Source organism: Ixodes scapularis, unplaced genomic scaffold (assembly GCF_016920785.2).
Source record: "Ixodes scapularis isolate PalLabHiFi unplaced genomic scaffold, ASM1692078v2 PGA_scaffold9__187_contigs__length_104089568, whole genome shotgun sequence".
Classification (NCBI taxonomy): domain Eukaryota; kingdom Metazoa; phylum Arthropoda; class Arachnida; order Ixodida; family Ixodidae; genus Ixodes; species Ixodes scapularis.
This window is the reverse complement of record NW_024609884.1, coordinates 28,651,427-28,664,762: the sequence shown is the minus strand read 5'-3', so window position 1 is coordinate 28,664,762 and position 13,336 is coordinate 28,651,427.

Here is a 13,336-nt window from a genome sequence, read left to right as displayed (position 1 = left end):
TTCGCCGAGCTGCCTTCGTAAGTTGCCGTGATTGGCTCTCCAAGTGTTGTGCGGGAAAGCGGATGCACGGACTTTTTTTAGAGTGTACCAAAGCAAAAAGAGACACGCGGGGAAAAAAAAAAAAGAAGAACAAGAAAAGCGGCGCCGAGGATATTAAAAAGAAAGAGAGAAACTTGCATCGAAACAAGGGTTCTCTCGCCATATTATTTATTGTGCATTGTCACCATCAGCATCACTATTCGTATACACTCTCCTGTTTCACGTCTGTATAACTGTTAATATTCCTTTGCAATCTCTTGTATGTCTTTATTACAGTCCTGTGTCATAACTATTGCATATTGTCATCATCGGGTGTGATGCCCAGTGTGAATATACCAAAGTTTATATGCACTTTGATGTATGCCTGGTTGGTGAGTTTTCAGGTTCACAATTATTTTATGATGTCATAATTTAGTTGGTTCACACGGCCGCGAAACCGGTCTTGGCGAGGGGACCCAAAAACGTGAAAAAAAAGCAGAGGATAGCGGTGGCGCTGTAGTCGACTTTCCCTGAACAATCTCACCGGCCGTGAACTGCCAGCGTGTTGCGGTCGCTCCAAGTTCGCGGCCTTTCATTTAATTTAAGAAACATCTGCTTTTTGACGGAGCGAAAATTTTGCACATACACAATTATGAAGCCTGAGATGAGGAAGTATAACAAAAATGGACAAGGCAAGGAATCACATATTCAGCTAGGGGTTTATTGACCAGAAAACGCGAGTTGATACAATTCAAGCAAGTTATAGGGGGAGAAAAACACGTGCCTAACTTAGTGTGTTTACGGCCACTAGTCCGGCTGGCTAATCCCTTTCAAGGTTCTTCACCACACCACTGAGACAGAAAATAGGCACGCAAAGACCCAACAAGCTGAAACATCCCCCAATAATAACATAGCTAACGTATAGTCCTACTTTTGACAGAACCCGCGTAATTTTCTTCTTACTACAATCCGCTTAACATCAATCCAGAAGTTAGGGCAATGAAGAAAAATAGATAAACTTAAAATAAACTCCTCTACCTGTTAATACCAACGAGTGTCTCCCGTAACGCGGGACGTTCACATAAATACACGGTTCAATATGTTTGGCAAGGCATTTTCCGCAACGCAAACGTGTCTGTTTTGATCTGCCAGAAACTCGGGCCCTTTTCTTCGTTATTATTTAGACAGAGGAGTGATCTGAGGGATTCGTCTCTCCAGGAGGGATATATCACATCGGTGTCATCGTTGAAAGGAGAACGGAAAGGCAAGTCATTGACCGTGCTCCATACCGACTAGCCAGACTGGGTTATTGTTATAGCGGTCCCAAAAAGTAGAAAAATTTAATAAAAAAAAATGCTGTTTAAAAATGTCTTGCAAAAAAAAAAAAAAGGAAGAAATTTTGGTAGCAAAACGGGAAGCGTGTACGATTTTGGGCGACGAAATAACTTCCACTTGGAAAGGGATACAGACCGGTCTTCTTTCACCGCGAAGATTTTGTAAAACAAAAGTCCATCGCCACACTCAGTGCTTTCTATCCTAGTGGTAAATGATTAAAATCGCTCATAGCAGAAGGTTCTTGCAGTTTTTATATATGTTAATTATGTTTCTGTGGAAAGGAATCGTGCTCTTTGATTCCCATGAAGCTATTGGGACTGGTCTTTCTCCCCTTCGTCAAAACGCTCGCACCATGTATTTAGGCATAAAGGAACTCTATTATTGTATAGACAGTGACATATCATAGACCATTTCCTAAATTATCCAAGTGCCAAGAAGCGTGCGCGTGCTTCCGTTTGCAAAATGACTTTTTAGGGCAAAAAAAAGGAAACGCTTTGCACACGCGTTTTTCAACGCCTTATTTTGGTTATTTGCGTACTTTAAATCTCTTATGCAGATAAGGAGAACGCGTGCGTCTACTCACATTACCATGCATTCTGCTCGATATGGGTAGGTTGGCAAAAGGCATACATTATTTCAATATCTACAAGTGCTCAGCCCAACGTCTGACCTTCTCATCCCAGTACGCGCGCATGTTGGTCGCTTCGGAAAGCGAGCAAATCACGCGCCATAGGCACGAACACTGAAAATGGAACCGTCCAGGAGCCCTTTTTTTTGGAAATGTCCTTAATTAACAGAGTGAGGAACATTCTGGAACTTAATTTGGTCCTTTTCGAAGTTCGGGCTGGTATCTGGTTGCTAAAACCCTTGAACTGTTTTTAAGGTGAACCGCAGTAAATTTTAATAGAAAGTCTGATTCAGCGAAACAGTGCAAGCTCGCTGGCTTCCGCAGTGCTTTGGTTGTGAGTGCCTGCGCCTTCCCTGTTGTGTTAGCAAGGGCAGGAAGCTCGCGCTGAGGGCGGAGCTTCTAGTCTAAGCTTCAAGGCAGGTTTTCACATACAGCGAAGCGATGTTGCAGCACTGTTCACGTGCCATCAGCTACATATCATCTGTCATGAGCACCAGTTTTGACCGTGCAATACAAAGCTGGTGAACGCTCCCGCCAGCACGCGCTTAGCGGAATTCGTGTGTTGAGAGCCACTCGCTCAAGGGGGAGGGGGGGGGGGGGGGGGGTGTTCACACGAGATGTATTAGATGCACATAAAATAAACCCTACTGCTGACATTATTCACGCAGAACCTGCAACCCTCCAATTGCTAATCCTCAAATGTTACATCCCTGAAAACGAGCTATTTTATTGCAAGATATTATTTTGATTTCACTAATGCTGGGGCTGTGGAGGAGGGTCTCAGACCATCCTTTAAAATCAGTGGAGGGTCCGAGACCCCCTAAGACCCCCCAGACTTTGAGCCATGCGCTCACCAAAGCACCGAAGTATAGCGGATCGGCCTAAACGCGCTGCTTTGGATGCTTTGGATCAACTGCGTGAGTGCGCTTGTAACGGCGGAAGGTTCTACCGCGCTCCTTGCCTAATTAGAGAACGACAAGCAGCAGTAAACTACGGGAATAATAGGTAGTTTTATTTTACTCTTTGAACATATGATTTCGGAAATATTCTTTTTGTAGAAATCTAATTTAAACGGCGGTCATCGCACAGAGCATGAGTCAACGGAGCGGAGGCGGCGCCCTCTATTAGCATCCACAGAAAAAGTAACCTCTCCGCCCAGCATGGGGACTCACTACTCCTCTCTAGCTTACCGTACCTCTAGTAAGAGATGTTATGTGAAATCTGAAAGTACGCAAAAGCTCGTAAAGCAAGGTCGTTAGCACGGTGTAGTTGTTCGGCGCGACATTGCCTGTTGTCTGTGTATATATGTATGCACTACAATTGTCTAGAACAGGGGTCTCCAAACCCCGACCCGTGGGCCACATCCGGCCCGCGACTGACTGCGGTCTTTCCGATGACGCCCGGCCCACGGCCCACTTCGACCAATGCAAAAATAAACGCGTAAGAAAAAAAAAAAAAAGTGGCGCCGAGTGTATCAAAAAGAAAGTGAAACTTGCATCGAAACAAGGGTCCTCTCGCCATATTATTTATTGTGCATTGTCACCATCAGCGTCACTATTCGTATACTCTCCTGTTTAACGTCTGTATATTCCTTTGCATACTCTTGTATATCTTTATTACAGTCCTGTGTCATAACTATTGCATATTGTCATCATCAGGCGTGATGCCCAGTGTGAATATATGCACTTTGATGTATGCCTGGTTGGTGAGTTTTCAGGTTCACAATTATTTTATGATGTCATAATTAGCAACATATCGAATTTAAAAATAAAGTGTATATACCAATCAACCTTACTTTTTTTTAATTTAGTGTAGTTTAAATTGCATTATTTAGATGCTTATATTGATTTACTTATTCAGTATGCTTGTTTATTTTCCGGCCCTCAAGACAGCTACGATATATCCCCAATCCAGCCCCTTAGTCAAAACGTCTGGAGAGTCCTGATTAGGGGTGTCGCGAACTTTTGTCGAACCGGATTTTTAGGTCGAACTTTCGGGGTTCGATTGGGTCGAACCGGTTCGACGAACCTTCGAACTTTTCACCAGATTCGACCGGTTCGACTTTGTGGACACTGTGGCCAGACCTTGATACAAGCATGTCTAGGTTTGGAGAATTTTTTTTGTATGCAATGGGTTATTTTATTTTATGAACAGTTGCAATTAAAAGAAATCAATTCTTATCACTGAAGATGGTAATAACGTAATTTTGTGTACTGAATTAACTGAAAGAACCGATCAGCGCTGCCCTTGATTCATCTTTTAGCCATAACCATGTAATCCGAAGCAAACTGGCCAGCCTGTCGCGCATGCGCACACGAGTCGAACCTCAATCAAAGGTTCGCCGAACTTTTCACTAAAAGTTGGAAAAAGTCGAACCTGGTCGAACTCGAACCGCGCCCGGTTCGCGACACCCCTAGTCCTGATCTAGACCAAGTTACCATCACACTCGTTCAATCTAGCTTGATCATTTGATGGTTCCCTGCCACTCTTTTATTTCGCAACGAAGGGCGAATAAGAAGGTTTATTTATGGTGCTCGTTATATATTTTTTGTTTCTTATGACTGGACTTGGGAAAATTCATCGGCATACTGCAGTGTTGGGTAAAGTACAAAGTAAATGACAGCTAGGTTATGTACTTCAAGTAAAGTAGTACACCAGATAAAATGTACTTGAAGTAAAGTACTATAAATACATTTTACTTTCAAAGTAAAGTTTAGAAGTACTTTTTTAACACAACCTTTCATAATGCCCTTTCATTTCCCTAGTGTTTTTTTTAACTGGTATGCATTGTCCCAGGGACAATCGGGGGTGCATCCATTATTTTTGGGAATGGCGGCAAATATTGAATAATGTCAAGTGACCACGGAGTAGTAGTTTTACTCTCGATGACGAACTATTTAACACGATTAAGGTATAAGGCACTTATTTGTATCTGCCTTATAGGCGCCATTACATCACTCAGAGAAATGACCAGATGACGTTTCGAAAAATGGCGCATTTTCACATGACGATACACCTTTTTTTGTTTTCATATTTGGGGAATGAATGCAGTTACTCTAAAGTCAGAGGGAGAGTGTGGAGGATGGGAGAGACTCGCAGGGGTTCACGGCACTTCCGAAGTGGAGTGCGGCGCACGCGATGGCTTCTTTACCCGCGGAGAAATTGCCTGCGATTGTTGTACGGTGATGTCTTCGCCGCACCAAAATGGGTCTCCAGCAACGCAGAAGCTGAGAGCACTTGCTGCTCGGCTGTCAGCACAAGGGCCCCTCGCGACGCCGCCAAAGCTTCCGCGGCAACTGTCAGAGCCAGCGAGAGTCGGGCAGTATTCCCCGATTACGTCCCAGACGAACCTTGAACCGAACATATAAAAAACGAAGCGATGGTCCGTGAAAGATCGCTTTGGCTCGCCCCGTCCGCGACCGTGAACGTCGCCATCTTCATTAACTTTTGCAACTTCGGCTGCCTGACAGCTAAAAAGTTATCTCAATCGCCAAACTGAATCGTGACGACATTTTGATGACACCGCTAACTTTATTCTTTCACCAGCATAGCTCGAACTCCATCGGAATCTGTAGGCAAAAACTCAATCGCAACGTCACATCACGTGACCAAAAGGGCAGCCAATCAGCGACCGATTGGGTTAACTTTATCGTTGAGTTTGCGATCTAGCATAGACAGACTGGGCGCCCTAAACTCGTCAAACACAAACTTGAGCCGAAAATTCGCGGAGCGCGGCGATTAGACGCCGGCGACAAGAGCGCGAAGTCATCTTCGTGATCGTCCAATCGGTGCGCTCCGTGAACTTCGGCCCCAACTTTGTGCATGACGAGTTTAGAGCCACTGGGTTTCACCAGAGAAAGAGGGCAAGAGAAAGCGACGAAAAAGCAGTGAGAGAGAGAGAGAGAGAGAGAGAGAAAGAGAAAGCAGACCCCTTCGCCGCAACGGGTTGAGAAGTTTCGAGTGTTTGGTTCTCTTCTGCCGCTAGCTGGTGCCAGGGCTCTGCTCGGCGCTGTCGCGTTCCAGTAGACCTTTCGCCGAATTACCCGAGCATCATAAATATTGCCGGGAACGTTGGTACACGGGCTGCGCGTGCAGACGTCTTCAGGTTTTGTTCGAAAGCAAAATTTTAAAACAAATGGCATTTCGCACGCGCGTTCCACGGCCTTTTTATTTATTTTTAAATTTTTTTTTTTTATAGGGAAGGCGATCACGTGAATTGAGTGTATACCTACATTCCCAACATTCTCTTTGATGCTTGGGTACTTTAGCGAAAGGTCTATTGTTCTGTTTCTTGCACCCAGTCTCTGATACCCCTGTCCGACGGCCACGTTAAATGACATTTATGCAAAATGAGATTACAGCTCGGCTAATCCGCGTGTTTAATACGCCCCGCTGCGCGTGCACCCGCCACGTGCAGAACCAGCATCACGAGCTGATTCGCCGAGCGGTGAATGACATTCGATCAAAATGACATTTACTTTCCCCTCTGACAGGGGGTACAACAGGGTCGGAGAAAGTCGCATCTGCACTGCAACCGCAGAATACGGCACCCACCACAAGTAAGACATCCACGGAGCGATCACACGTGCATACCTTGCACGAGGCCGCTTTGCTCCATTCAGTGTTCACATGTACACGCAGTTTCTCCACACTAAAACCTGATTCACATGGTGCGATTTTACTAGCGATTTCGCAGTGGCAACGTTGCACGTTCACCAAATAAAGCGAGGTGGAAGCTGCGGTGATCACGCCGCGCCTATGAAATCGCAAGTAAAGGAGATGATGCGAAAAACGACCGAATATGTACTGCGGAAACCGCAAACGAAATTCGGACGGCGGCTATAGGCTCCTCCCCTTTTGCGAAAATCGGAAACGTCTGGAGAGATATAGAGCGCCAGATACTTTTCGGGCGGAGCTTCCGATTTTCGAACGGCTGGGCGCGGAAAAAAACCTAAAGCATTGTGATTTCCGTGCGGGGAAAAAATTTCATCTATGGCTCGTCTTCCGAAAATCGCGTACAACAATTTTCGGATTCTCGGTCCATTATTTGGCATCATATGTTCCAGCCCTTAATATCACACCATCTGAATCATCACAATATGCATTTGCCACGCTGGCAAAGGGGCGACTTTTTTTTGCTTTGATTGTCATATGCTTGCGCGCTTTCTTTTTTGGGTTTTGTATATTTGTATCAGGCACAAAGTGCGCTTGTCGTCTGCTTCGCGTCGTTCGCCTGCAGCCACAGCCACCACAGCGCAGACGGCATAGAAAGGGAGAGAGAGAGGAAAAGCGGTGGTGTTTACAATTCGTACGAAGAACGGGCCGAGTATAAACATGCGATAATAGCTGTGCACGTCGGCACGCGAGCGCACGTGCTGGCAGTCGGGAGTCGCATGGCACGAAGCAAATATTTAAAACAGACGGCTCGTTTACGATACCTCAAGCGCCACAGTCACTAGCACACATGCGCGAGACAAGATGGTTGCTGGCACCGGCTCCAGGGGAATCGTGGCCCGGGGCACTGATCTGGACACTTGGCGAACAAGTAGGCGAGGGATTCGGCGGCTGTGATTGGCCGGCGCCGCGCTCGACCGTGGTGCCGGCCAATCACGACGATCGAATTCTTCGCCAACTTATTTTGCCAAGTGTCCAGATTAGAGCCCCGGGGACGCAGCCACTGCTTCTCGAAACCCTTCGGGACTTGCAGGGTGGCAGAAAGCGGTGTGCAAAAACAAACCAAAAGTGAAGCATTGCAGAACTAGTACGGAAATACCAGAATCGGTCTCTACATTTGCATTGACTTTTGTTAAAGACATTTATTAAATATGTTCGGAAATAAAATAAAAGTGAACGTCAACTACACCTCGGATTTCGGATGCATTTGTTCCCTTACCGATATGAAAACAAATATTTTCCATGGAAGACGACGAAAACATGTCTGTGATCTGGCGAACCGTGTCATCTTCACCTGTGCCGAAAGTAAGTACAGGTTATGCTACCCCTCTAATATATATATATAAGTAGAAGCCACCGAGGGTCAAACAAACTTGGAAGGTTTAATTCAACATGTGTAAGTCATACAAAAACCGCGACGTTTCGAAGGGGGCACTTCTTCCTCAAGCGGGACTTGAAAAGTCCCACTTTTCCAGTCCCGCTTGAGGAAGAAGGGTCCTCCTTCGAAACGTCGCGGTTTTTGTATGACTTATACATGTTGAATTAAACCTTCCAAGCTTGTTTGACCCTCGGTGGCTCAGACTGCGTTTTTTGGTCTACCTTTAAACATATGTTCCCGCATCGCCATTCGCTGAGCTGCCTCCGTAAGTTGCGGTGATTGGCTCTCCTAGTGTTGTGTGTGAAAGTAGACGCACAGACATTTTTTAGAGTGTAGTTGCTGTCCGCGAAGCATGCGGCTTGCCAATCACTCCGATCGGAAGCATGATTCCAGCGGTTTACAGGACAGAGATAACGTCTTCGCGCGAAGATACCATCTATGAAGATTGCATATGTATGGAAAATCGTGTTCTCGATCTAGTTATTCGCTATGTTATTTTTTCGCAACGCGATGATTGGCTGTATATGTGCTCTGGGGTAAAGCAGACGCAAGGGCCTTAATTGTTCATAAATAGTGCCGCTATTACTCGAGTAAATACGATACACATGCATTTTGATCCCCCCTCCCCCTTTCCCCTCTCCGCCCCCTGAATCATGGACATTCCTGCCACCTCCAAAACCCCCCCCCCCCCCCCCCCCCCCCAGAAAAGAATTCCTGGCTACGCCGCTGGCTAGCGCCAGTTGAACCTAGAGCGGACATTATAATAACTCTATGTTGTAAACGCTTTTTCGAGACACAAAGTTCCGTTTCGTGCGATTCATTTGTGTGTACATCACATATAAAATAAACAGAAAAAAAATAATAGCGTCGAGTAGACATGCAGGTTCAAGTTCTCGTGGAGTCACCCATGTATACCTTTCGGTGAATACTGAAAACCACGTATATATATGAGGCGCCACATCGAAGGGTAGACAGCACAGCACAGAAAATGTGCACTCTATTTATAGCATTTAGAATACAATGCCATGAATCTAAACAAAAACAAACGAGTGTAGTTCGTGAGCGGTGTAAAGAGGCCTCCTTTCCTGCTGGGTGAACGGTAACACCTCCTATCGACCTTCGGTTTGAAAGGGTTTCACGGTTACGAGTCCATGGTTGCAAAGTTTTTTTTTTTTTAATTTTTTAAATTCTTTTTATGGAACAGCGGCCGGATTATATCCTTCCACGTTCTTCTTTTTACCTCACGCTCTTCTCTCTCTCTGTTTTTTTTTTTTTTTGTCTTTTTTATAGCGTGTAATAAGTGGCTACATCAGCTCCACTAAGTTCACCTCTCACCGAAAGTAACCGGTGTTTACTGTAGCGAAGGTTGGCGGCCCCTAGGACTTGTTGGCGGCTGTTGTCAGCTCCGAAATAACAATTGCGGGTCATTACCCCGTTAGCAGACGAAACAAGCTTCAAAGCCGGCAGAAGTCCTCCTTCTACCGACGAGGGCCAAGGGCTCGCTATCGGAGGGTGCCGACAAAACTAACCAGTGATTGGATCTGGCGGTGCATTTTGCTATTTCCTTCTTGATCGTCTCTTCTTGTAGACGAGGGTGGTTAGTTTACGCCATAAATCCCGTAAAAACAACAGAAGACCGATGGCAGGCGGTGGGTTCGGCTTGCGAGCGCGCGCGCGGGGGCCGTCTGCTTTCCATAAACATGGCGGCGACGGCCGCGGTGGTGGTTAGGGGAACGTGGCAGCCATGTGTGGCTCGCTCATTCACGGAGGATCACGGAAGCACCCGCCGATTCCTGTTTCTTTTCTTATTCCTGTCGACCCCCCCCCCCCCCCCCCCCCCCGCCCCCAAAATCTGGGTAAACTATGACTCCGTCAGAGACGAATGTGGTCATTTCCTCTTTATCTGTTCGCGTGACTCGCGCGGTTCTGATGGCCGACGACCGGCTTCGTGGTCCTAATATTATGTAAGAAACATATTAACAAAAAAAAGGAGGGTGCCCTGCACTGAATTCCCTAATCAAAAACAAAAACAAACAAACAAACAGAAAAAAAAACATGCCTCGCTTTGCTTACAAGTAGCGACGAGTCATTGGGGTGTAGGATTAACCCTACTCTCGTCGACGAACTGATGTCTGGCGGTCAACTAACCACAAGCTTCCACCGTGTTACACCATCGAACATTTCGTTAGCAACTGATACATAATCCCTTTCCTGACGTCACGGGTCGGAGTCATGAGCGGGCACCCCGAAACATCTCGTCGAAAATAGTTCAGTGCTGCGCCGCTTTTTCTTCCAAGAGCTGCAGTTTTCGCGACGAGATGTTCCGTTGGCACCGATTGTTTTTCTACACTGCAAGACATGCATTCTGCCGTGCCTCTGATGGCTTCTCACAGTCAGCCCGGAACAAATACAACTCCCTGTAACACCGAATAAGAGCGCAGCTCTTGAGGAGGAGGAGGGAAGGGTACTGGGGGCCATGTGTTCTCGGGGGGGGGGGGGGGGGGGGGGGGTGACGTGACCTTGGGGGGCCTCGTGGCCCCCAGGTCACGTGACCCCCCAGGAAAAATTTTCTGCTAGATTTTAGCGGGGAATTTTTTCCGCTAGATTTAGCGAGGAATTTTTTCCGCTAGATTTAGCGGGGAAATTTTTCCGCTAGATTTAGCGGGGAATTTTTGTTTTGCTAGATTTAGCGGGGAAATTTTTCCGCTAGATTTAGCGGGGAATTTTTTCCGCTAGACAGCGGGGAATTTTTTCCGCTAGATTTAGCGGGGAAATTTTTTCCGCTAGATTTAGCGGGGAATTGTTTCCGCTAGATGTAGCTGGGAAATTTTTTTTGCTAGATTTAGCGGGGAAATGTTTCCGCTAGATTTAGCGGGGAATTTTTGCGCTAGATTTAGCGGGGAATTTTTTCCGCTAGATTTAGCGGGGAAATTTTTCCGCCAGATTTAGCAGGGAAAATTTTTCCGCTAGATTTAGCGGGGAAATTTACCCATAATGCACCGCGCCGTTACGCCGACGGCGACGGCGACGGCGACGCCGCTCAAGCCGGAAACGGGCGCCTAAGAGCTGCGCCCTAAAAGATGCTTTGGTCTGATTTCGAATTGTCAACCAAACGTGGCGTGTGAATTCTGGCTGGCTGAGTGGACAGTCTTTCGTGAGCTTCACTTTACACGGAAAATTACCTCGCATGATAACTTGCTACACATTGCGGGGGCCATACGACGGCTCGACACTGGGTACAAGCGTATCCCTTCTCCATCGTTTCCCCTTTTCATTCCCCTCCCAAAAAGAGGTCCCCACCAGCGCTGGCATCCCTGTTTTCTTGAGAACCCAACTTTACAAACAACAAAGTCAGTGACGGCTAAAGTCGCGAGGTTAGTCAAAGCCTTTGATGGTGGTGACAGTCTGTGGTAACTCACGCAATATAATAATCTTTCGCAGCCACGAGCTCGAGATTTCTCGAGCTCGTGGCTGTGAAAGCTCATGTCATTATTTTCGATTTCTAAAGAGATGACGAAGTGTTCGTTTGGGGGATGTTGGTCGCAGCCGAAGCAGCGACTCAGTGGCAATCCTCGAAAGCTTTCGCGGGGACTCATTCGTCTCGGACAAGTTTGCGACTCGGCTGTGTGGGAGGCGCTCCCTCGCTGTTTATTTTCTTACGCGAGGGGAGCGCAGAGCTTTGTTGTCGGGTGACGTGTTTATGTTCCTTCAGTTTGCTCTCCTCTCGATCACAAAAAGTATTTTTTTATTATTATTATTATTATTCGTTCTTCATCTTTTGGTTGTGTTCTTCTTTTTCTTTTAACGTGCGTGATTGTTTCGTGTTGCGAGGCTCTTCCTTGTTTCGAGGAAAGCCCTTTGGAATCGGTCGCCTTATTGATCCCAGCGACAAAGTAAATACAACTTGGCGAACTTGAAACAAGGCGCTTCTCTGACGTCACACCGCTGCGGTGGCGCTGCTGTCAGTACGACATATGCGTCTTGCGCATGCGCAATGCCTTTTGCACGATGTAGTGGGACTGCGGCTTGAAAGATAGAGGAGATGCATGATGAGAGTGCGTTCCTCCACGGGGGACAACGAACGGAGCAGTGCAGCGATATTGGATCCGAATTTCTCTTTGGCGTATACGCTTACTATTAGCACCGAGACGTTTCGGTGGCGGAGACCCTTTTCACGAGGGTGCCGCCATCTTGAAATATCGTCACTTCCAGTATGGGCGAAAACATTGTTTTGCCGTCGCCACGCCAATAGAATGCATTTAGGAGATAAGTCTAATAACCGTCACCCATTCTCGTGTTTCCTCCCCTCTATTTTTGTACTATTTGCAGGTTGAAACGTCTTAATATTTTTTCGTCGCCCATACCAGATATGCCTACTTGGCGGTCGGGGGCGAGAGTAAACGGAAAAGGGCTATAGCGTCCCTATCCGTGACTTCATTACAAGGATGTGCCTCGCCGTGACGCCACGAGTAGTAATTCTGGCTACTTAACATCAACTGCCGACGACAAGTTCCACGGGGAAGCTTGGAATCATCGCGGTCCTAAACCAACACCGTCGAAGTTGACAGACTGGCATCTTTTTTTTTTATAATTATTATTTCTGTCGATGAAAGAAGCATCAAGGAAAACGCGCCGCACGCGCTCATCTTCCCTCTATAAAAGGTTCGAAGTAATTAGCCAAAATAAAGCGTTGACGAACGCGCGTGCAAGATGTCACTTGTTTTAGGCCTTTGCCTTAGGCCGACTTACGAAACCATTTTCCGTAGGGTAGGAAAGTGCTCCCCAACGACCTTCGCTCCCTCCCCTCTCGCACTTTTTACTCCTCCTCCCCTGAAAGGGGCGGGTTCGGAAGCTAGTCTCCGTGGAAAGGAGAAGGGGTTTCCTCCTTTCTGGGTGGCAAGGAGGAAACCTCTTCTCCCGCGGAAAATGGTTTTGTACGTCGGCCTTTAACTGCTGCAGACGCAAGCGCGTGCGGCACGCGTAACTACACTCGCAGCACGCTCCTTGGTGCTTGGGTAATTTAGCAGAAGGTCTGATAAAGGGACCATGAAATGATTTTTCAACTCTGTCTCCTCTTTAGTTTTCGTCCTCTACTCAAAAGCGAAACGAGAAATCACGTTATCGTGACGCAGTATTTCGTTGGATGCCATGGCTCAAAGCTTCCATCGTGCTTTTTATGTGAAACTTGTCATTCGGAACAAACCATGATAAGTGCCGTCACGGCACTCATTGGCCACGAACGCGAATTCAGATATTCGTCGGCGGATTGATCGTTGACGAGCGCATACGTCCGCGTAAAGCAG